At 40.3% G+C, this 22,826-nt stretch overlaps 1 protein-coding gene across 1 annotated transcript in view; it reads left to right on the top strand.

Moving 5' to 3' along the window:
- Positions 1-21,173, top strand: part of LOC141127332 (twist-related protein 2-like) — an 87,929-nt gene extending 66,756 nt beyond the window's left edge. Inside the window, exon 2 of the mRNA XM_073613652.1 lies at positions 18,950-21,173. The gene's annotated coding sequence lies outside the window, so the exon portion shown is untranslated. The remainder of the gene's footprint in view (positions 1-18,949) is intronic.
- Positions 21,174-22,826: the final 1,653 nt, after the last annotated feature.

The raw sequence follows: 22,826 nt of genomic DNA, 5'->3' as shown, positions 1-22,826 counted from the left end.
TGTGTCCATCACAACGACTGCTCCCCCTTTATCTGCTGGTTTGATGGTTATGGCCTGATTATTGCGCAGATCATGTACAGCTCCTCGCTCCAGTGGTGAAAGGTTGTATAATGTTTTCTTTTGCTGGGTGGATATCAGGGATGTAACTCGCAGCCTGAAGCTGTCAATATAGGTATCCAGTTTGGGGTTGCGTCCTTGTGGAGGTGTGAAGTTGCTGTTCTTTTTCCTTTTGTAACCATCTATTGTCCTAGGATTCCTTTCCTTACTGTCAAAATATTCTTTGAGCCTTAGTCTCCTAAAGAATTCCTCCATATCTGACCATACCTGTAATTTATCCAATTTGGTGGTTGGGCAGAATGTGAGGCCTTTGGAGAGGACTGTTGTTTCTGGTGTAGTAAGTTGATGATTTGACAAATTTATTATTCCGAGTTCCTCTGTTATATCCACATTTTCTGTAAAGTCAGCATTTACACAAAGGATACCTTGGGATTCTGGATTGGCTTCCAAATTGCTGATAGCAGGAGTTATAGAAGTTGTGTTTATAGAAGAAGTTGTCCTGAAAAATTGTATGTTAGTGCAAATAAAAAAAGTATCACGGACAGTACTCAATTTTCTCTGTCACAATTGCACTAATACGGCTACAACAAATCAAGTTTGAATTTCCCACAAAGTAGACATTGCAACTTTGTAACTGTGGAGCACACAATAAAATAAATTGAAAAGTATATTTGAATCTAAGCTTCAAACTGTTTGTGTCAGTTTTTCTGGAATGCCTTGGTCTTTAAAGGTCTTTTTACTTCCTAACCATTGTTTCATCATTCTTCATGGTGTATTGCTAGATGGCCCAGGCACACTTAGCCGGATGTGCGTGTTACACAGGATATAAAGAATGCAGCTTTGGTTTGGGGTTAGTTATAGGCTTAAAATAAAGGAAGGAATGCATCAATTGTTGCTGCTTTTTGGTAATCATTGTGAGTCATAAAGCAGAATTTACAGAAACCACAATAGAAGCAAATATTTTACTGTACGAATTATGCAGTACATTATTGGATCAGAATTAAAAATGGCAAACCAAAGGCAATTTGTAGGGTGGTTTGCGTACATTGCTTCTGCTGAAGTGTTTTATCCACTGATAATGTATTTTTTTTTAACCCTTTAAACCCCTCCCCCATCCTCTCCTGTACATCTGATCTCCAGCCTGTTTCTCTGTGTGACCTGTATGCTAACTGTTCGCCTCCTTTATCCTGTATGTGTGCACAATAACCCTTTCATCTTCATCTTCCCACTGTATGTGATCTGTATATTAATCACTTCAGCTCCTCTTTCTGTACATTAATGTATTTAGTGCACCATTGTCAAGCTTCATGTTTAACTTAACTCAATACCAACATGTTTCATTGTTTGAAAAAAATTGGGGCAAATATTGTATTACTTCGGGGTGCCTTACTTTCCAAAAAGGGTTTATTTAGGGCACATAAACCAAACAAAAGTCCCATGGGTCAAAACCTGGCCCACCATGCCTTGTCATGTGGCCCTCGCATCCAGTTTTGTAGCTGGAATGTGGTGGATCTCCATTCCACCACCTCCAGCTCTCACCCTCTGTTCCGGCTCCCTGCTGTCACTTGTAAACACAGAAGCCTTCTGTGTTTACAAGGGACAGTTTTGCTCTCAGCGGCTCCAGGAACGAACAGATCTCTGCACATACTCACACCGGGACACGGCAGTGATTCCCCAAAATTTAAGAGAGAGAGAGAGATGGAACTCCCTGCAAAGTGAGGCAGAGTCAAGGACACAGGGAGGTACTAAACCCAGGCCAGGTAGGAGAGAGAGATGCGAGGAAGCTTTGAGTGAGGTTGAGGTTAAGGTTGCACACTGTGCACAGCACCCCCCTTAACTCTGCACATAAAGCCCTCCTGAACCCTGCACTCTGTACGTAGTGCACCCCTAAACTCTGTGCATAGTGCACTCCTGCACTCTGAACTCTGTGCATAGTGCATCCCTAAAATCTGTACATAGCGCACCCCTGAACTCTGCACTCTGTACATAGGGCACTCCTGGAACTGCACTCTGTACATAGCACACCCTTGAACCATGCACTCTGCACAAAACACACTCCTAAACTCTGCACTCTGTACATAGCATACCCCTGAACTCTGTATGTAACACACTCCTGAACCCTGCACTCTATACATAGTGCACCCATAAATCCTGCACAATGCACTCTGTGCATAGGTCACCCCTGGAACTGCACTCTGTACATAGCATGCCCTTGAACCGAACACTCTCTACATAACGCACTCCTGAATTCTGCACTCTGCACCAGTGTCAATACGGCCACCCCCCAATCCATGCGCCTGGCCCCTAATCTACATGCAGGGCGAAGTACCCACTTCCTGTTTGGCCGAGAGGAGAAGCAAGGGCCCCAGAGCATGGAGCAGCAGCCCTACCCTGCATTCTTGTCATCTGCCTCCTAAGGTAAGGAAACCTCTTCTGTCCGTCTGTCTCCCGCACGGGTGGGGGTGTGTGTGATCGCTGCACTCATATCCGTCTCCCGCGGGAGGGGGGGTGGAGTGGGGTTGGGGCATCACTGTCTCTGAGGAGGGGGAAAGAATTGCCGCCTTCCCGTCCGTCAACCCGCGCCAGGGGGGTGGCGTTGGTTTTCTGCCCCCCAAATTATTGAGCACCAGCTGTCACTGCTCTGCACATAGCATGATTCTGAACTCTGCACCCTGTACATAACGCACTCTTGAACCCTGTACATAGCGCACTCCTGAACTCTGCACCCTGCACGTATTACAATCCTGAACTCTGCACTCTGTATGTAAAGTGCTCATGAACCGTGGGCTCTGTACAAGGCGCACCCCAGATACACCCGGCCCTTTGAGAGCAACCAACTTACTGCTGATGTGGCCCATAAACAAATTGAGTTTAACACCTCTGATTAAGGGGCTTATGTACTGTCCTGACATTTTTCTTTTACATGTTTTATAACAGACCATAAGTGAGTTTTCTTTTTCAAAATGTTTTTTCTTTTTTCCTTTATATAGTTCCTTTATATTTATATAGTTTCCTTTATATTTATATAAGGTTAGAAAAAGTGGTTAATAAATACCACCAAAGAAAGCTTTAGAAAATCAGGCTCATATTTGTGAATGTTTGTAAAAGCATTTTCTTACTTAACAGCTTAACAAATTCAAAGCTTGCTAAGAATAAATGTATAAAATGTATAACCTGCTAGCAAGAAAACTTGTTACTTTGCCTAGTGCAGGCATAGATAGCAAACGTTTATTAGCTGCAGGTTTTTTAATACTGAAAAAAAAAAACAATCTTATTAGCATGCACAAAAACAAGATAAGGTAAGAAAAGTGGAATATATTAGAAAGAAAACAATCACCGTAATATGTCAGTTACATTAATGAATTTATGAATTAAATATAAAAATTAATTCAATGTTGTATTTACAAACATATAAAAATGTATGAAGGGTTGCTTATCTAATAGACCCCACCCCATCATTTATCATGTATAAATATAGAGTTCAAATTTAAACGGTAACTTCGCTCGGCCTCATAGTGGGATGCTGGGAAAGCTGAGGATCCCACCACAAGGCTGAGTGACATCACCTTCACAGCAGCAGGAAGCCGGGGTATAAGGCAAGTATATTTGTCTTTTTTCTGCTAATGTTTCATCTCTCCAATTTGTTTCAATATTTTTTGCCTGTAAAAAAAAAACACGCCAAACATGGGGAGGTGGGAATCTATAAGATAAATGGACCTTGTATTTTTATGACTGGTCTGCTTTCAATGCAGCACAATGGGACATGCATAATTTATAAGAATATGACATGATCCATGGCAACAATAAACGCAAGTGTAAACTTGTTTTCAATACAAACCAAGTATTGCATTTGTATTACATACAATATAAATTCAAGTATTGCATTTCAATTACAAACATGTCAGTAACAAACACCCATACATGCATCATTTTTTTTTCATATGATCCAGCTGATAAAAAAAAATAACCACATCCAACCAACTGAAATAGAACATTCAGAAGAACATACAAATATTTCAGAAGAATACAATCTTTCAACATAAATTGTTTTCCTCTGCTGACAATTGTTTTCAATACATTTTACCAGTTCCATTGAATAGTTGTGAATGGCAGATGTTGGTAGAAGCTATGATCCAGAACTGTTTTGCCTGTAATAGCGTGAGTTGTGTAAAAAAAGACTGCATGATGTAAAGCCTGAATCATACACTTACCATAATTTCAATACAGCTGCTTGAATAGTTTAGCTGAAAAGCAAAAGCCAAACTTGTCTATAGCCACCAGGCAAAACTAGGTGTGTTCTATCAACCACAAAACTGTCTTAACCAAGAACAAGGGAAGCCTCCCATCTTAGTTTAGATGGATACTGAGGTTAGTAGGAGGGACAAAAAAAAGCAAAAAACTTATTTTTTTAATAAAAGTTATTTCACAAAAAAGCTTTATCGGCAAAAAAGACTATTAACTTTTGCGCAGCCCCCCCCCCCCCCACCTCCTGAAAAAAAGAAAAAGAAAAATGGGTTTATGACACTTCAGCTATGCTATATGTTACCAGGGTTTCCATCATGTTATGTTCTGGCAGTACAAGCGGAATCCCACTGCTAGTCCAAGGAATCACTGCTTTAAAATGGCGCAATCTCACTATTTCCAGCGTGTGAAGCTCCCATCATCCTCACTCACTATTTCATCTCTAGGGACAGGATGTTTTGGAAGATGAAAGGAGAGCTAATCTTGGCTCTCAATTACTTCCATACTTCTCTCTCTTTATGAGCAGAATCCCTTTTAGGAAAGGGGAGGTGGGGGTTTATGTTTCTCCCTCCTCTTGGATAGATTCCTTTTCATGCCATCTGTTTTGAACTAAAATATAATGTGATCAAACTATAACATTTTAAGCAAATTCAGCTGGGCAGAATCCTACAAAGTGGAGGTGAGAGCAAGCTTGCAATTACAGTAAATAGAGCTCGGATCTCTCATGGCAATTTATAGGTTTGGCGTAACTTAAATACCTGGATGGACCGCTCAGCAGACATTGTTGGCAATGTCCTAATAATCCATTGTGGCAGAAAGGGTTGTGTTTCCTTTGAAATCAGAGAATAAGGGTCTTGCCTTCTGTGACCCCTCATAGATGAACTTTTTTGATTTTCCCATTTGCTTCAGGCACAGTACATGCAAATCATGATACTGGTGTAGCATGAATGATTTACAAAAATATATTTTTAAAATCTATGTACAGTATGTCATTTCTTTGAAAACAATTAAATCGTAATAAGAATTATTGAAATCTGGTCACAAAACACATCAGTTCAGGATCACATTTGGGGAAGTAATCATTAAAGCAAACATTACCAGCCAGTAGTTTCCCCAGACACATGGAATTTTTTGCACAGTTGGGCATTAACAGGGCACTGCAGGGCACAAGAGGAAGCTTTGTGCCACCACATTTGTTATAAAAAGGTTGCTAGACTGATGGAAAATTTGTTAAACTGGTTGGAAAATTTCAGAGGCTAGACAGGTGTTACACCGTGACAGTGCTGGGAGAAACACCAGGGCGGAAGTTAGAAGTTGAAAAGTTTCTTAATTTCAATCTGTAAGGTCCTTTTTTGGCCTTTGTTAGTTTGCTTGTTAGTTAGTTAGTATAGTTTTGGCCTTTGGTTAGTTATTCTGCTCAGAAATTGCAGCACTCTGTACCTTGTTGTGTTAATGAAATACCTCCTAAACCTGATATTCTGCCAAAACTGTTGTGCTTCCCTTCTACACAACATGAATCTTGTATCTAATAAATGCCAAAGCTTGAGGGTTATAACCAAAACCCATGTCAGAAAAACACTGGAAAACAAATATCTACATTTAAAATACTTTAAAGTGTCTACCTGGTATTATTAATGTACAGAACATAGCCACATATATGGACAAGTCATAACATTATGATCACAAACCATAACCCATTGAGACATGGACTCCACTAGACCTCTGGAGGTATGATCCCAGCTTAATCCAATGGTCAATACGATACTTGGGCAAGGGTCAGGTTATTAGGGGATACACCTTATGGAGGGAAAGGTGCTAAAAGAATTGCACCCAATTTTGAAAGGGATAATTTTAGCAAACATTTTTTTTGACTTGTTGGAAAATCTGTGAACAACCCACCCCGCCCCATCAAACATTGTTTTCTTTAATAAGGTAGAACTTCAGTCTGTCAGGGGGAGCCATGTAAAAACATTGGCCCTTGTGTGATTTAAGTTGAGCTGATATCTCCCTGCTCATCATTCTCAGGGAGGCATCTGGCAGTCAATGGCCAGCCTTAAGCAGGCACCCCTATAAGGTGCCTGCTATTACCTTGAAAGCCTCTTTTACCTCTTCCCCATTCTGCTCTAGTAGTTGGTGCCTAACAGACACAACCATCATCTGCATTCTTAGGAGGTGGGTAGGGTTTTGTATAACCCTCTCTAAATACCAGTTTGCAGTAAATCAGTATTTGTATTTGTATTTTCTGGCTTCAGAAGCTTGGGAAGGTGGGTCATGGAAGCAGCAGACACAAACCATGCCTGTCTTCATTTGCTTCAGAAAACAGGTTTACTGTAGCCTCCCTGACGGTTTTCCTGAGTGTGGCTCGGGGTTAAAATTCAGCACCATTAGCGGTTACCCCGAGCCACGGGATTACATTGCAGGATCCTGGTGCGGCATTACTTACCTTACCTTACCTTGTCCCCAGGATACTGCGATGTCCCCCGCTGTGTCTGCGGGCTCTGTTTCCTCCGAAGCCTCTCTGTGCCAGGCTCCGTTCCCTGCGAGCGTTGCGACGCACGGGGGCTGAGCCTGGCGGCAAATTAAAAAAAAAGTAAAAATCATAACACATACAGTACTGTAATCCTACAGATTACAGTACTGTATGCAATCATTTCACTTCCCTTCTGTCCCCAGTGCTTTGTCCAATGCCCTGCATGCAGTTTTATATGATATATACTGTTCTTTCTGCCTGGAAACTTGAGATTGTCCATATCAACCAAAAAGTGTCCCTTTATGTCAAAAGTGGCTTTAGACCAGCTAGAAAACAGCGATAGTAAATTAGAACACTTGCAGAATTGAGCGATAGTGAATTGTGCGGAAATTTATTTTATTATTATTATATTATTATCTTTTTATAATTTTTTATTTTTATTTATTATATTATAATTTATGTTTTTGTGTTTCAAACTTCATCATACCCGGGATATCTACTAGACCAGGGATATGCAATTAGCGGACCTCCAGCTGTTGCAAAACTACAAGTCCCATCATGCCTCTCTGGGTGTCATGTCTGTGGCTGTCAGAGTCTTGCTATGCCTCATGGGACTTGTAGTTCTGCAACAGCTGGAGGTCCGCTAATTGCATATCCCTGTACTAGACTCTTGGTGGACAGATCTAAGTGTGTTATTGTTAAGAATTACAGGCCTACAATATAAAAACGCCAAATTTCCATGCAAAATAATTGTACCGCTTTCAGCACCTAAAATCCAAAATAATCATACCGCCAGGGAGGTTAAGGGACATATTCTAAAAACAGAGGTATGCAGTGGCATCCTGGATTGTCTACTACTCAGCACATAGCTTAGTTGTATATTTTCCTAGTACAACTAACTATCTGACTTGATCAGTTAGTTTACCGAACCTATTCAACATTCTCTACAACCTAATATGATTAATAGTAAATATAAACATATGATAGGTGCTAAACACAGACAACTGTAGTCCAATATCATATTCAGTGTATCTGATCACATATGCTTAGATCTTCCATGAAGTGTGTGAACTTATGGTACCAATAGAAAGACATTGCCATTTTTATTGGAATCAGTACACAACTTCATGTCTGTGGGGCAGACAGATGGGTCAACCAACCATTTTTAGAGAAACAGCCAACTGGACATGTTAGAAAGTCTGGGTTGATTGCTGCTGTTCCACCCTGATTGTGTTTTACGTGACCCTGTCAGGAGTTAATTGTCTTCAAAAATACATCCTGCAAAAGAAGAGAGTAAATACGTTTCTGCTACCCATGTTGCTGAATGCTACTACATTATATAGGAATCATTTGCTGAAGTCTGTTAAGAAACAAACATGTCCGGCAGGCAACCTCCACATCATTAGTGGCGTGAAGGTCAGCAGGAGAAACCACTGAGCATGACAAGTGGCACTGCAAATTGACACTCCAAGAATTGTTAGTTTCCCAGACTTCAGTGGAAGGTTCCTCTTCACTGGAGTTATGCAATGGCATGGGCAGGAGGAAAGGTATGTATTTATTTATTTGTTCTTTTTTCAGGATATTTATTGGCTGAATAGTATTTCTGACAAGGTCCTAAAGAAGGCTGAACAAGATACATGCCCAAAGGGGCACATCCTACTGCCTATAAATGTCTATAACCAGCTTTAAAGTATACCTGCTGCAATCAAAGCTGGGCAGCTCAAATTTAGTATGTGGTGAAAAGCATGAGCAAAGGTTACCTGCATTGAAAATTGTTTGTCTGAATGACAAGCAGATCCAGAGAGATAAGGTGCTAATACTTTATTCAAATCCTGACTTTTCCTGTAAATGCGTAGCTTGAACCTGTCCCTTCCTGCCTCCCAAGCCCCCTATTAGGCCACATGCACACTGGGCATTTAGCCCCTGTGCATCCAATTCTGGTGTTTTCATGTACCCAAGAGGCACAGGAGAAGCACCAGTCCCACTGCATAATACCCGTGTTTCGTATGTCCCTGAACACGTTTGGACCGAAACACAAGTAGCACTCGGTACAGTGTTCAGCCAGAGCGTATTTCAGCCTCTCATTGACTTTGACAGGCTGCAGACATCATGGCAGGATGCTGCACTTGTGATTTCCAGGAGCAAAAAACCAGCTAGGCTGACCATCACATTAAGGTTAAATATTTAGACTTGGGCCAAACTCAAATTTTACATGTAAAATCAAATTTTGCACATTATTGCAGCTGGATCTGCTAATTGTTTTGACATGCTGTTTTTGCTTTCTTCCCTCCTCCGCTGCCATATTTGGCACTTTTTGGGGGGGAAATGTACCCCCGGAAGTCCACCCCCCCTCCTCCTTCCATCGCCACCGGGCCTTTTAGAAAGCGCAGCGCACTGCGCACATGCGCAATAGGGAATCGGCTGTGAAGCACCCGAGAGCCAATTGAAAAATTGGTTGGGGTGCCGGCATCGCGGGATCCCTGGAAAGGTAAGTGTCCTAATATTAGAAATTGAGCAGCTACAGTATTTGTAGCTGCTGACTTTTAATTTCTGGAGGGGGTGGGGGGGGAGGGCTGGAGCTCCGCTTTAAATTGCCTGGGTTTGTGACAGGTTCACATGTTTTATATTAATGACCTCAAGTTTAAAAAATAAATCCATACAGACTAAATTATCGCTATCAAAAATAGGTTTACTCATAAAATACACATGCAGTAGTAACTGACTGAAAATGATTCAAATATTCCAGCTCCACAGAGTGATGTTTCTAGTAATGTTTTGCTAAGAAGATCTGTGTGAGATTAATGAATGTTCAGCTTGAACCATTAGGGTGACTTTAGAACTTTTGCAATGCTATAAATGTGCTTGATCATTCTTGGTTTCTCATGATTATGGAAATACTTTTTAGTTTTGTCATACACTTTTACTGTGCTATATTTTGCAACTGATCGTGCACTGTGGCAATACTTGGCAAAATACAGTGCGTATCATACTATAGCTCCATTGCCTCCCTTTCTATTGTAAAAATACAGTCTTCCCACCAAGAAACAAAGTGTCTGACTGACTATATTAGGCGATTTAGATGATTTATAAAAAACATGAAGAAAGAAAAAGTATGTTTTTTGTAGCAGATGGTCAGATCATTTTTCTTTTCTTTTCATTTTTGAACCAATGTTACAAAAATAAAAGCTGGAATCTGACTAGTGTCTATGGGCAGTAATATTTTGATCTTTAGGTCAGGCTTCTTAAAGCGTAACTACACTGCATCTGAGCATCACAAATCAAAAATTCTATTCTATTTTGAAAGCAAACTTACACATCCACCCATGTCTCCATGCTTTATTTTGCTGAGAAATCACTTTGAAAAACATCCTCCTAGCATTTCAGGCCATAGACATCTTGAGTGAGGTCATTTAATTTATGTAACATTTAATTCTCAGAATCCATCTGCCATTAGCTCAGGTATGCATGCAGAAGGGTGTGCTTAGCTGAGAGAAACCATCCTGCGCTCCTGAAGACTCCTGGGATGTATGACATCATCATGCCTAGGCCTGGAAACCAGGAAGTAACTGATAAAATGTAAAAAAAAATTTTTAAAGAAAAGTGAAGTTCTGCTACTGTATGTTTAGGGTTTAAATTAACAAAACAAAAGGATGGAAAAAAAGCCCATCATGGCATAAGGTACATGGCATCTTACACCTACATTATTATGTAATTTTACTAACAGGTTTGATCTGAGTTCTCAGTTTTCATTACCTAAATTATACTGTACCTAACACACAAAAACCTCTAGTTAATAGTTTAACCGCTTCTGGACCACCCTACGCATATATATTGTGGCAGGGTGGTAAAAAAAGAAGATGCTGACCTCTTATGGGGACCTAGCAAAAAAGCTGACTGAATAATCTATGTATATATAATTACTTGTTACACACCCCCAAAAGTGAATATCTGCTATATTTAAGCAATCATACGTATTTACTTTGATGACATTTAGTAAATGTTATGTTTTTTGTGAAAAAAATAAAATAAAAATTATAATACTTCAACTTTCCAACCTAGTGCCATAATAAATCGTGTTAGTTTATTTCTATGGTTTTTACATGTCATATGATGTCATACTAGTAGATTTGCCAGACAGAGGAGCTACAGACATGCATTAGGAATGTACATGTGTGTGGATCCCATTAGTGTTGGTGAAGGACACAATTTTCCCCTCCCTTTTGATGGGGCACAATTTATCTGACTCCTCTTGTTAAATTCTTATTACTGGCAAGTGAGTATTTTTGCAGAGCGCATGTTTCCAAACACTAATACAATAGACTAAAAGCTTGCCAAAATGTTGAAAAGGGTCATTGGTATTGCTTTGGGAACTTTGTAATAAACAGACATTTCTTTTTGATGAATCTTCTGTGTTTACAAGCCTTGCCTTCCACCCACATGCATTCAGAGATGATTGTTAACGCTAAGTTGTTTGGTTAGCAGGGTTGAAAAAAAAGACCTTTGTTAAATCTCAAAATTTCAATTGTAGCCAAACACAAAACCAAACTGCTTGTGCAACACATAATTTGTATTCCTTTGTACTGTTATTAGAGGGGTTGTAAACCCTCAGGGTTTTTCACCTTAAAGCGGAGTTCCACGCACTTTTCAGAGGTGTTAAATGAAAGACCACCTCTCCACCCCTCGTTTTTGGATATTCAATTTTTTTTTTTTATTCTATAGTACCTTTTATTGAAGTACAGCCTGTACTTCCGATCCATCCAGTCCGCAGGACGTCATATCATTTTGTGCATCGAGCCCCCCTGCTGTCTTCTGGGACCTGTGTGTGTCCTAGAAGACAGCTGGCCATTCACAAAGCGTTGTGCGACTCGAGCATACGCAGTAGGAAACGGGCAGTGAAGCCGCAGGGCTCCACTGCCGGTTTCCCTTAGTTAGAATGGCGCCTGGACTCGATGCGATGGATGGATCAGCCTAGGGGGGCCAACATAGCGGGCTCCCTGGACAGGTAAGTGTCCTTATTAAAAGTCAGCAGGTACAGTTTTTGTAGCTGCTGACTTTAAAAAAAATAAAAATTGTGGGTGCAACACCGCTTTAATGCATTCTATGCATTAAGGTGAAAAACTTTTTGTGCTGCAGCCCCCCAAACCCCCCCCCTTTTTTTACCTGAGCCGATCGTTCAAGCGATGGGGACAATCAAATCTAGTGACATGGGGCCGAATCCTGCTGCCAGTGTCAATAGACTCAGCAGAAGGACACGGGAGCGCACCAGCACGAGTGCCCCCTTGGAAAGCTGCTCTCCAAGGGGGCACTCGAGAAGAGGAGGAGCCAGGAGCGCCGCGGGAGGTCCCCAGAAAAGGAGGATCAACGGCCTCTCTGTGAAAAACCCTTGCACAGAGGAGGTATGACATGCTTGTTATTAAAAAAAAAACAAAACTTTTAAGATCGCTTTAATAAAGAGTATGAGCAACAAATGATATTTAACACGTAACTTTGGTAACGAATTTCGGGTAAAGAGCGGTTGGAATTTTTCAGGTAATTCTGCAATTAAATACTGTGGTCCCGAACTTATGGAGTGCCTGCAAAATGTACTCTGTGTGTGCAGCTTAGTGTAAAATTTGAAAAAAAATGCTAGCAGGCAAGTAAGAAACTCATGCACACTGGACGTTATAATAACGTTATAAAAACGCCAGTAGCTTTACAGTAAGTTTACAATGTTCTTCAATGTTTTTGCAATAGCGTTTTTCAGCAAATGCTTTTTTTAACGTTTTTTTCTTACATAGTAGGTGAGGTTGAAAAAAGACACAAGTCCATTAAGTCCAACCTATGTGTGTGATTATGTGTCAGTATTACATTATATATCCCTGTATGTTGCGGTCATTCAGGTGCTTATCTAATAGTTTCTTGAAGCTATCAATGCTCCCCACTGAGACCACCGTCTGTGGAAGGGAATTCCACATCCTTGCCGCTCTTACAGTAAAGAACCCTCTACGTAGTTTAAGGTTAAACCTCTTTTCTTCTAATTTTAATGAGTGGCCACGAGTCTTGTTAAACTCTCTTCTGCGAAAAAGTTTTATCCCTATTGTGGGGTCACCAGTACGGTATTTGTATATTGAAATCATATCCCCTCTCAAGCGATTCTTCTCCAGAGAGAATAAGTTTAGTGCTCGCAACCTTTCCTCATAACTAAGATCCTCCAGACCCTTTATTAGCTTAGTTGCCCTTCTTTGTACTTGCCCCATTTCCAGTACATCCTTCCTGAGGACTGGTGCCCAGAACTGGACAGCATACTCCAGGTGCGGCCGGACCAGAGCCTTGTAGAGTGGGAGAATTATCGTTTTATCTCTGGAGTTGATCCCCCTTTTAATGCATGCCAATATTCTGTTTGCTTTATTAGCAGCAGCTTGGCATTGCATGCCATTGCTGAGCCTATCATCTACTAGGACCCCCAGGTCCTTTTCCATCCTAGATTCCCCCAGAGGTTCTCCCCCCAGTTTATAGATTGCATTCACATTTTTGCCACCCAAATGCATTATTTTACATTTTTCTACATTGAGCCTCATTTGCCATGTAGTCGCCCACCCCATTAATTTGGTCAGGTCTTTTTGCAAGGTTTCCACATCCTGAAGTTATTGCCCTGCTTAGCGTAGTATCGTCTGCAAATACAGAGATTGCACTGTTTATCCCATCCTCCAGATCGTTTATGAACAAATTAAATAGGATTGGTCCCAGCACAGAACCCTGTGGGACCCCACTACCACCCCTGACCATTCTGAGTACTCCCCATTTATCACCACCCTCTGAACTCCCCCTTGTAGCCAGTTTTCAATCCATGTACTCACCCTATGGTCCATGCCAACGGACCTTATTTTGTACAGTAAACGTTTATGGGGAACTATGTCAAATACTTTTGCAAAATCCAGATACACCACGTCTACGGGCCTTCTTTTATCTAGATGGCAACCCACCTCCTCATAGAAGGTTAATAGATTGGTTTGTCAAGAAAGATTCTTCATGAATCCATGCTGATTACTGCTAATGATACCGTTCTTATTACTAAAATCTTGTATATAGTCCCTTATCATCCCCTCCAGAAGTTTACATACTATTGATGTTAGGCTAACTGGTCTGTAATTACCAGGGATGTATTTTGGGCCCTTTTTAAATATTGGTGCTACATTGGCTTTTCTCCAATCAGCTGGTACCATTCCAGTCAGTAGACTATCTGTAAAAATTAGGAACAACGGTCTGGCAATCACTTGACTGAGTTCCCTAAGTACCCTCGGATGCAAGCCATCTGGTCCCAGTGATTTATTAATGTTAAGTTTCTCAAGTCTAATTTTAATTCTGTCCTCTGTTAACCATGGAGGTGCTTCCTGTGTTGTGTCATGAGGATAAACACTGCAGTTTTGGTTACTGAAGCCCCCCGATTCACTCGTGAAGACTGAGGAGAAGAATAAATTCAATACCTTCACCATCTCCCCATCCTTTGTAACCAGATGTCCTTCCTCATTCTTTATGTGGCCAATATGGTCTGTCCTCCCTTTTTTACTGTTTACATACTTAAAGAATTTCTTGGGATTTTTTTTGCTCTCCTCCGCTATGTGTCTTTCATGTTCTATCTTAGCTGTCCTAATTGCACCCTTACATTTCTTGTTGCATTCTTTATAAAGTCTTAATGCTGAGGATGATCCCTCAACCCTGTATTTTTTGAAGGCCTTCTCCTTTGCTTTTATATGCATTTTTACATTGGAGTTAAGCCAACCAGGACTTTTGTTCGCTCTTTTAAATTTATTACCCAATGGGATACATTGACTAATGCCCTTATTTAATATGCTCTTAAAGCAAACCCATCTCTCCTCCGTATTCTTTGTTCCTAATATTTTATCAAAATTTATGCCTTTTAGCAAGGTTTGAAGTTTAGGAAAGTTGGCTCTTTTGAAATTCAATGTCTTTGAATTCCCTTTATGTTTCCTATTTGTGTGATTTATACTGAAACTAATTGACCTGTGATCACTGTTACCTAAATTGCCCCATATTTCTACATCTGTGATCAGGTCTGTATTGTTGGTAATCAGTAGATCCAGTAATGTTTTATTTCTAGTTGGTGCATCTACCATCTGACCCATAAAATTGTCCTGCAAGACATTAAGGAACTGGCGAACAGAACTCACTAGTTTTGTTTTTTTTTTTTTTTACAGCCAAAAAATGCCCCAGCCAAAAATAGTTGATAACAGCCTATGTGTGCATGGACACATAGGATAACATGCTGGAAAGTTTATGGACTGTAGAAAAAAACATCTGAAGCTAAAAACAGCAGCTGTAAAAACGTCCAAAAATGTCCAGCGTGCATGAGGCCTTGTAGGAGAAGAGGGGGTGGATTTACTAAAGGCAAAAAGACTGTGCGCTTTGCATGCGCAGTTGCACTCATTTTCCTCAGAGTTTAATTATTGTGGCTTCATTTTTTAAAGAATACCAGAATCAGGTGCAAGAAAAATTTTAAAAAAATAGCATTTTTGCTTGCACATGATTGGATTATGGATATCGGCAGAGCTTTACCACACTTACCAAACTCTGAGGAAAATGAGTGCAATTGTACTTGCAAAGGGAACAGTCTATTTATCTAAACTTCAGAGTCTCTGCTGCTATAACAAGCTACCAGTTAGCTTTTTCTTTTCTTTGCAATCTATGTATAAGGACCAGACGTACAAATCTCTAAGTGCAGGATCACACTGATGTGGGTTATAAATCATGTGAGTTCAGCTGAACTCGCACGATTTCAAACTGGCAATGCAGTTCGACTTCGGGGGGCGATTTGACAGACATCTGTGCGGGTTCATGCACAGATGTGTATTCAAATCGCCCCCTACGTCAGCAAAAGTAGTACAGGAACTACTTTTGGGAATCGGTGCGGCGCCACAAAGTCGCGTCGCACCGATTCGGACAGTGCCATTGCCAGCAATAACTGCCGATTTGGCATGCGATTTGACATGTCAAATCGCATGCCAAATCAGCCCAATTTGAACGTGGGCTTAGGCTTCGTTCACACATGTCCAGCTGCAGTTTGCAGTCCAGAGTCCAGTGCGGTTTTGTTCACTGGTTCAGCTGCGATTCAGGGGCAAATTTTTACTTGAATTCGCACCTACACTGGACCCAAAATTGCACAGGACCCTTTTTAGAAATGGACCGTGGTTGCCCCAGACATGTATGAACCGGCTCCATTGAAAGCAGGTCTGATTCACAGGTTATGTGAAAAAAAAAGCACATCTGATTTGCATATATTTAAACCGAGCCTTAATGTTTCACGGACTTTATTATTAGGAGGCTTAGTTTCAAAAAATTGGACTTAACTATTCCCTCCCCTGAACCTTTTCTCTGGTTATTTTGTTTTGTTATATACCCTATTGAACAGATACTAAAACTCATCTCTTCATCATTTCATTTTGGACCAAAGACAAATTTACAAAGCTAGCAAAAAAAAAAAAATAATAGAAATGGGCTATAAATACTTTTGGAGATTGTAGTAATATTGATAGCTTGTCTAATCAGTAATTTGAACTTCTGACCAGTGGCAGTTGGTGGTAAATTTTTTGTGTGGGGGTGGCAAACAGTTAGTCTGCCCATTCCCCCCCCAGACTTAAAAAACAAAAAAACAAAAACGCTGATTGGAATCCATATGTCCGGCGCCCCGCATGTAGATTAGGGGGCAGGACGCATGGATGGGGGGGGTGGCCTGCATTTTGGTTTAAAAAAAAAAACAAAACGCTGATTGGAATCCATGTATCCGGCGCCCTGTATGTAGATTAGGGGGCAGGACGCATGTATGGGGGGGGGGGGCACCTGCATTATGGGGCCACCACTGTGTTTGACCCTTGTAGGTGGAAATGTATTAGTGAAGATATAAAAATACACTTCCTGTTATTGGATGACAACTGTGTCACAAACAAAACACTTGGGAGAAAGTTGTCACCCAATATCAATAAGTGCCTTCATGGCAAAATAGTTGGGTATTATTGTAAATAAAGCTGTATATTTAAAGAGACTTAAAATAACTTTTGGAATTGCATTAACATGTTAAAGCTTATATGAAATTATAGGAACTGTGTGTAGATCTTCTTTAAGTCTACTGCAGGAATTAATGGCCAGCCCACTTTGTAAATGTCAAGTTGTATACCTCCCAACACTGAATTCTATAATGTCTTTTAGTCACACTGAATGTGGCTTTGAAATCGTGCGAGTTCACTTGAAATCACACAATTTCAAAGCTGCATGTCAGTGCAATTTCAGGGGAGACTTGGCGGACATCTGTGTGACTTCATGCACTGATGTCTATGCAAGTCGCACCTGAAATCACCAGAAGTAGTGCAGGAAATCTGTGTGGCACTGCAAGGTAAATCAAAAGTCGGATGGCTGTACACTCACACGATGCAATTTCGGCTTTATTCAATAATACAAAATCCTTTAAAAACAACCAAGCACAGACAGGCAGGAGGGTACAAGGTTGACGCGTTTCACACAAGATCCGTGCTTTATCAAAACCACAAGGAATGCAGTTACTAACCTAGTATATATGTGCAGTTACAAGCTGAACACAAATTTTATCAATCACATAATTGCATATCCCCTTTATAGATCTCATAGTACGTATGTTTAGAACTTAAGGACTATCAATAAAGTATATAATGATGTCAAAAAATGTATATTACAAAAACAAAAGTAAATAACGAAAATACCAAACAAAAATACTATAGAACTAAAAGCATTTCAGATACAGTTGCATGTCATTGTGGAAATTTCTATCCTCCAAGCACCACATACATGGAAATACCTGGAAATGTGTCCCTATTGAAGGATGTGGCACCGCAAAGTCGACATCGCACCGGTTTGAACAGTTCCATTGCTGACAATAGGGTGCGACTTGTCATGGGATTTGACCTGTCAAATCCCATGACAAGTTGTACCAGTGTGAATGGGAGCTAATGGAATATTCAAAGGTAGGGAATTTGACATCTAGGTTCCTTTAAAGCTGGGCACATTTATTGTATTGCAGTTAAGAGAACTATAGCAAAGGGTACCGGGACGGTGATGGTGTAGTAGATATAGCAGGCGCGCACGCCTGTGGCGTGGTGCCGGAGGCGATGCACGTAGCCGGCAGACATTGTCCGTCGGCCACCCGCGATCGCTCCACAGAGAGGCAGAACAGGGATCTGTCAATGTAAATAAACAGATCCCTGTTCTGTCAGGGGAGTACAGAGAGATCGTGATTAGGAACAGCAATCTCTCTGCACTCCCAGTCAGTCCACTCACCCTCCAGTTAGAAACACCTCCCTAGGACACACTTAACCCCTGGATCGCACCCTTGTGTTAACCTCTTCCCTGCCAGTGTCATTTATACAGTAATCAGTGCATTTTTATAGCACTGATTGCTGTATAAATGACAATGGTCCCAAAAAAATGTCAAAAGTGTCCGATCTGTCCGCCGCAATATCACAGTGCCGCTAAAAATCGCTGATCACCGCCATTACTAGTAAAAAAATAAATAATAATAAAAAGTCCCTAAATCTTTCCCCTATTTTGTAGACGCTAAAACTTTTGCGCAAACCAATCAATATACGCTTATTGTGTTTTGTTTTGTTTTTTTACCAAAAATATGTAGAATACATATTGCCTAAGCTGATAAAGAAATTTGGATATTTATTATAGCAAAAAGTAAAAAAACATAATTTTTTTTTCAAAATTGTTGCTCTTTTGTTTATAGCGCAAAAAATAAAAACCGCAGAGGTGATCAAATACCACCAAAAGAAAGCTCTATTTGTGGAAAAAAAGAACATACATTTTGTTTGGGTATAACGTCACACGACCGCGCAATTGTCAGTTAAAGTGAGGCAGTTCCGTACCGCAAAAAATGGCCTGGTCATTAAGGGGGTAAATCCTTCCAGGGTTAAAGTGGTTAAATGGGCGCACAAAATAATGAGCTTGCAATACTGCCACATGTCATTCATGTGTGAATTATAATAGTAGGCCATCTTTAATTTTGTTTAACAGGCAGGTACAGGAATGTTTTAATGGGGTAAATAATAGAAAGAAAAAAACACCACGGTTTCATCATCTACAGCCTAACATGATATATATATAATAAACAAATACATAGATAAACTGAACACATTTTTTATTATTTTTCAACAGGTGTGCCAGGAGCGGCCATCAAAAGGACTAAGAAATGGTCATCTGCTCCCTTTGATGGCTCCAACTTGTCAACTTCTCTTACAGCTAGAGGACTCTACATAAGTTCATTGACAGGACAATACTGCCATTGAATCTGGATAATGCTTCTGGAAGACCATTATAAAAATAGGATCTATGAAGTGTAACATGTTATCTTGGATGCAAGAACATCACAGCTGAGCTTTTCACTCTGCGAATGTAAAAAATCAACTGTGGACACTCAACCACTTGTAAAGAAATCCTGTGGAAATTATTTATTCAGGAAAATTAGGAAGCCAAACAAATGTTGGTCTGTTCTTCAAAGATAATCTGGAAAGCAAAAGTTCAAGCAACGTTTCTGTGAAGCTACGCCACGTAAAACCGGCTACCTGTCTATATACTCTCCTCCAAGCTCTATGGACATGATGGTGTTTGCTTAGCACATATCTCCAGCTTATCTGCATGTATCATTCATGAAAAGAGGAACGTTTGTATATTTTAGGACAAGCATCAGTATACTCTGAAACCCTGACCACTTCTGTTTGAAATAAGGAACCCTTTGTCATTCCAGTTTACACCAGAAATACAGAGAATCATCAGTACAATGTACTTAAAATAATCATAATATAATGAGCAAAAATGATGTTAAACAAAAGGGAAGACACTGCAATCTGCTTTAAAAGAAACAAAAAAGGCATGGAATGAAATGAAATAACCATAGTAGAATATAACATAGCAATCGAGCAATGGTATTAGCATATTACCCCCTCTGCCTCCTAGGCTTTTATAGTTGTAAAATTGATTGACAGTAAACTGTGATTTACGATGCATTACAAAAATGAAGTAGCACAGAGGAAAAACTCTGTGTGGAGGATATCTGTAGGTACCTGCATCAGTAAAATGTAATAAAAGCCTTTCTCATCTTCACAGCCAATAAATATGTAATAAATACTATTCCCACACATGTATACTATAAGTGGAAAGAGACTAAAGCATAGTATTAGTGACGGAAGACTTATGGGAAGATGTGCAATTACAGCATATAGCAGATGCAAAATGCCAAATAAATAGGGAAAATATTACCCCATATGAACCCACATCGATGTAAATAGCTACTCATGCATAATCTATTGCCTTACTATTGCAGCACAAGTGCACACATTCCTGTGTCATGGTTCACTTTGCGTTCTAAATTGTCACAATTTACTTAAAAAAAGACTCATCTTCTATGTGTTCTTTTTTTTAAGTTTGATGTGTCTCTGCACATATATGCAGTTGCACACATATGAAACACACCCATAATTCCCCAAAACAAATTCTGGAATTTCAGGAAAAGGACATATGAAAAAATATGTCCTACGTTGAAGTACAAATCCTGCACAGGTTCCTGCACCCTACTCCTTTCTATTGTACCCAAAAATAGAACTCAGCTGTAGCGCACACACGTTATACACTGCACAGCTCTCCTTTGAACCAAACTGTGTTTACATCTGGACTTCTTCTATCATCTGTGCTGCAGTGCCCATGTGGGGGCTTCAAGTAACCCCAATAGAACTGGCACTGCTGCACAGTCGCTGAGAGAAAATCAGATATAAACACTATATGGAGCAAAGAAGCGCCAGGCAGTGAATATCTATGCTACATTTTAGTTCTTAGGTCTTTGAGTTTTTCATTATAAAGGTACGATGGTTCTATCTATATATTGAAGTTTTCTATAGCTTCTAGTAATGTCATCAGGTAACTACTTACCTTGTCACACCCAACCTCCTAAAAAAATCTTGGTGACATACAAAGAGAATGGAGGTGCACAGGTGTAGAACTGGTAGACGAGGATTTGAACATGATACTTTCAAAATAAATACATTTTAATGAGAAAAAAGTATAGTGCCTACCTTCCCAAGGTGCCCTTTGTTTTCTTGTTTCAAAAACCTATCTGGCAGCTAAGGGGCAGATGTTACTTTACACCATAGAAGTAGCCTTTCTGGTAACACAGAAAAGAAGGCAGAAATAAATTCTCACAAATGGTTACTCCTCATATACGAAAGAATTAAGTGTGAGGACTGAGAACTGAGTTCTAAAAAAAGCAATGAGAAAACTGAATACTGAGAGTAGAATGAGAAATAAATTTTATTTGTAATTTTCTTTTATGTGCCTTGCTAATTTTCATCATGGTGCCAAAATTAAAGCAAAACATTTATTGAGTAAACTATGTGAGTCTTATTATGCTTATTCTTGGAATCATACAAATGTAATATCCACTTAAAGAGAACTAATCATGAAAGATATATGGAGGTACAGTGCCTTCAAAAAGTATTCATACTCCACAACTTTCATCTTACAACCAAAAACATAAATGTATTTTATTGGGATCTTTTGTGATAGACCAACACAAAGTGGCACATAATTGTGAAGTGGAAGGAAAATGATAAATGGTTTTCAAAATTCTTTACAAATAAATATCTGAAAAGTGTGGTGTGCATTAGTATTCAGCCCCCTTTATTCTGATACCCCTAACTAAAATCTAGTGGAACCAATTGCCTAATTAGTAAATAGAGTCCACCTGTGTGTAATTTAATTGCAGTATACATACAGCTGTTTTGTGAAGCTCTCAAAGGTTTGATAGAGAACCTTAGTGAACAAACAGCATTATGAAGGCCTGGCCAACACACCAGACTGGTCATGGATAAAGTTGTGGAGAAGTTTAAAGCAGGGTTAGGTTATAAAAAAATATCCCTAGCTTTGAACATCTCATAGAGCACTGTTCAATCCATTAATCAGAGAAGCAGCCATGGTAACTCTGGAGGAGCTGCAGAGATCCACAGCTCAGGTGGGAGAATTTGTCCACAGGACAACTATTAGTCGTACACTCCACAAATCTGGCCTTCATAGAAGAGTGACAAGCAGAAAACCATTGTTGAAAGAAAACCATAAGAAGTCCTGTTTGCAGTTTGTGAGAAGTCATGTGGGGGACACAGCAAACATGTGGAAGAAGACGCTCTGGTCAGATGGGACCAAAATTTTACTTTTTGGCCTAAAAGCAAAACGTTATGTGTGGCGGAAAACTAACACTGCACCTCACCCTGAACTCACCATCCCCACCGTGAAACATGGTGGTGGCAGCATCATGTTACGGGGATTCTTTTCTTCAGCAGTGACAGGGAAGCTGGTCAGAGTTGATGGGGAGATGGATGGAGCCAAATCCAGGGCAATCTCAGAAAAAAAACTGTAATGCCGCATACACACGAGCGGACTTTTCAGCATCAAAGGTCCGACGGTCTTCCCAAAGGACTTTCGACGGAGTTACGACAGACTTTCGAACGACCGGACTTGCCCACACACGAACGGACTAAAGTCCATTCGAAAGTCCGTTGGTTTGAATGTGATGACGTATGAAGGGACTAGAATAAGGAAGTTGATAGCCAGTGGCCAATAGCTGCCCTTGCGTCCTTTTTTATCCGTCGGACTAGCATACAGACGAACGGATTTTTCGACCGGACTCGAGTCTGTCGGGTAGATTTGAAACATTTTCCAAATCTAAAGTCCGTCTGATTTTCGACAAAAAAAGTCCGCTGAAGGTCCGATGAAGCCCACACACGGTCGGATTGTCCGACGGATTTTTTCCGTCGTACCAGTCCGGTCGAAAAGTCTGGTCGTGTGTACACGGCTTTAGAGTCTGCAAAAGACTTGAGACTGGGATGGAGGTTCACCTTCCAGCAGGACAACGACCCTAAACATACAGCCAGAGCCACAATGGAATGGTTTAGATCAAAGCATATTTATGTGTTAGAATGGCCCAGTCAAAGACAGACCTAAATCCAATTGATAATCTGGGGCAAGACTTGAAAATTACTGTTCACAG

The sequence above is a fragment of the Aquarana catesbeiana genome, linkage group LG02, assembly GCF_042186555.1.
Source record: "Aquarana catesbeiana isolate 2022-GZ linkage group LG02, ASM4218655v1, whole genome shotgun sequence".
Taxonomy (NCBI): Eukaryota; Metazoa; Chordata; class Amphibia; order Anura; family Ranidae; genus Aquarana; species Aquarana catesbeiana.
Note: the sequence above shows the minus strand (reverse complement) of the source record. Positions and strands in the feature narration are given on the sequence as shown.